At 42.5% G+C, this 2,820-nt stretch overlaps 1 long non-coding RNA gene across 1 annotated transcript; it reads right to left on the bottom strand.

Moving 5' to 3' along the window:
• Positions 1-367: 367 nt before the first annotated feature.
• LOC127492656 (uncharacterized) lies at positions 368-2,592 on the bottom strand. Its single transcript, XR_007922318.2, has 2 exons — positions 1,749-2,592; positions 368-687 (listed from the first exon to the last, which is right to left on the bottom strand). It is a non-coding gene; the product is annotated as an uncharacterized lncRNA (long non-coding RNA).
• Positions 2,593-2,820: the final 228 nt, after the last annotated feature.

Raw genomic sequence — 2,820 nt, 5'->3', positions numbered from 1 at the left:
CCTTGGCAACCTAATTATGCTTTGACTTTGGCAATTCTCATCAATGAACTGCAAAGAAACATAGAACGAGTCATTTTCCTTTCTTACAGGACAATCTTCCTTCAGTTAAATCAACACCCTGAAACAATCTCAGAAAACCTAGAGTTTTGGATATAGGTGTTATTTCTGAAAATTAGTATATTCATGGGAAAATTATTCATGCTAAATTTTATTCTTCATGATAGAAACACAGCCTTGTCGTAACTTTTGCCATGATTAAGAGGATTATATTCGTTCTTAAAAAGTTGGTTAAAATGTACATCTTTATTCTTTTTTGCTATCGACTTAGTGAAATCAAGAATGGCATGATATATGGGAAACCTGCATCTCAAGCCATGATTTTATTCCTAAAATCAAATCTATTTTTAACAGATACCAAGAGCCAGGGACTAAATTTTACACAAAATTATGCATTCATGGAAAAACTGTGAATGAATCTACTGCTTGTTAACAGAACCCAAGTAAGTGATGGAGTAAACTGCCACCTAGAGTTGAAATTTGAATTTGATTCAACGTGTAAAATGAAAATGATTATATTAGTCTTGAGAATTTAAAGTCTGGCATATTTAACAGGTGCTCGCGAGACATTTACTGTAGAGTCCATTCAATCCTTTTTCTACAGTCCGTTTCTCTGGAGATTGGAAAGTGCTACAAAAAAAGGGGGGGGGGGTGGAGTATGAGAAGCATACAAGACAATCAGAAACAAAATAAGCTAGTAATTATTGACAGTGTTTATAGAAACAGTCTCAAGGAAAATATACTTAACATATTAACATATGCAAAAGCTCCAAAAACAAAGGGCCAGGTTAAAAATGTCCTATGTCATAAATTCCTAGAGTAGAAATATATCCAACCCAATGCTTGCAATGATAACCTGTTTTCCTTCCTGCTTCACTCTTCCTGGATACCCACACTTACATTCCCTTGTACTGGGGGCTTCTGCTGCACCCTCGGATCACTGTCAAAATGTAATTGAACTATTCTGAGTTAGATGTGCCAGATAATTGTAAGGTCTGGGAGGCTGATACCCCACTTCCTTAACTAGGTTACCCTAAGAAGCATATCCTTGTCAGAACTTCTGAAATGCACGGAGTAGCCATAACACAACCCAGGCAGCTTAATACCTTGCAAACAGCTCACTCCCACCTCACCCCAAGTGTGAAAGGGATTTCAAGACAGCTCACTCATTCTCAGTGAGAGACAAGCTTTGACTCTGTGTGTGTGCCATGAGAAGAGTTTGGCTGTTCAGGGTCAGAGAGCATTGGTGAGATGAGAGTTCACTGGTGAGTGATTTCTAACACTTTTCCTGCAGGATCCTGTGTTGTATGTTTGTCACCTGGCCACCCTTATTTTTCCACCCTGGCCACATACCTGGTTCGTCTTTCTGTCATTTGCTACATGGAAATACTAGGTCATCGACTTTTCTGCCTCGTATAACATCTTACTTCTTTCCTCTACTCCAGTACTTCTTCATTCTTGCTCTCCCCACCCACTTTCCCAGGAGAAATGCACTATCATCCTTTTCTTCCACAAAATGCTCTTTCAACATTCCTTTCTGCCATTCCTATTATTCTTTTGGGAGCCCCCCAAGGCCCAGACCCCCTTGAAGGCAGACTTGTGTTTAATTCTGTTTCCATAGCTTCCCCCCATCTCCTCCCAGCTCTTGCCAGGTGTCATTGCACTGCACAGCTTCCTCTGCAAAGTCTCACCTGGCACTGCTTCTGCTGGAAAAAAGGAGACTCACTCCCTAGACCTTTCTGGGCTGTCCCAGCTCATTCCTCCACTGACTGCTTGCCATTTGCTCCTTATACGTTCAGTCGACTCGTTGGCCAGTATGTGTGTGTCCACCCTCTTTCTTCTTTCTCTTTCACTAAGCCATTTTTCTCTATTTTTGAGGATTTTAATTATCTTTGCTCTCTTGCTGCTTTCCGCCCTGCTGTCCAACCACAACACTGGTGTCTCGCCATGTATGTTGAAATATCTTCAACCGCGAGCCGAACACTTGCTGTGTGGAAGGCATTATTCCACATGCTTTGTAATGATATTTGTGACTTCATATTGCTAAACAGCTCCACAAAGGAGGAGGCATTATTACGGCTTCCTTACTGCAGATAGGGAAACCTATGCACAGAGTGTTTAAGTAATTCGTCCAAGTCAACAGTCAGTGAGAAAGTTGCAATTTGAACTCCAAAACATGAGGCTCCAGAGTCCACAGACTTAGTCACTGGTCACATGGGCTGCTTCTGTGTCTCGGCGCTTCTCGGCTTTTCTTCCTACCTCCACTCCTCCTAGCTATGAATCCCAAGAGATGTGAGGAAAATCTTGATTTCGGCTCAATAAAGTCAGCTCATCTCAGATGGCAGCAGGATAAGAGCACGGTGGGTCCAGGCAGCCCTGCAGGAGAACAAAAATGGTGGGAAGGCTTTGGAATCAGACAGACCGCAGCTGATCCCCAGCTCTGCCACCTGTGTGACTTCAAGTGGTTCCAGACCTCTCCAGTTCCCTTTGTATGAAATGGCAATAGCCTTTAGCCAGCGTTAAGATTCCAACCCAAAGTTAAGTCTGTATCTTTTTTCCCTCTATACTCCTGGTTGTGTCCCTTCCCACCTGATCTGTTGTTGACCCTGCTGCTGTTTGTACTGATAAAGATCCTGAGCTCCCAAATCCCCTTCCCCCTCCTCTAATCTCTCCTAATTGTTCGATCTAGTAATTTTTGACTCCTGGAGAAGTCTGCTGAATGTCAGGCCCGTTTTTCCTGATAGAACTCACTGGGAGAAATAA

This window comes from Oryctolagus cuniculus, chromosome 16 (assembly GCF_964237555.1).
Source record: "Oryctolagus cuniculus chromosome 16, mOryCun1.1, whole genome shotgun sequence".
In the NCBI taxonomy this organism is placed as follows: domain Eukaryota; kingdom Metazoa; phylum Chordata; class Mammalia; order Lagomorpha; family Leporidae; genus Oryctolagus; species Oryctolagus cuniculus.
The sequence above is the reverse complement of the archived record's forward strand: the minus strand, read 5'-3'. Positions and strand labels throughout refer to the sequence as shown.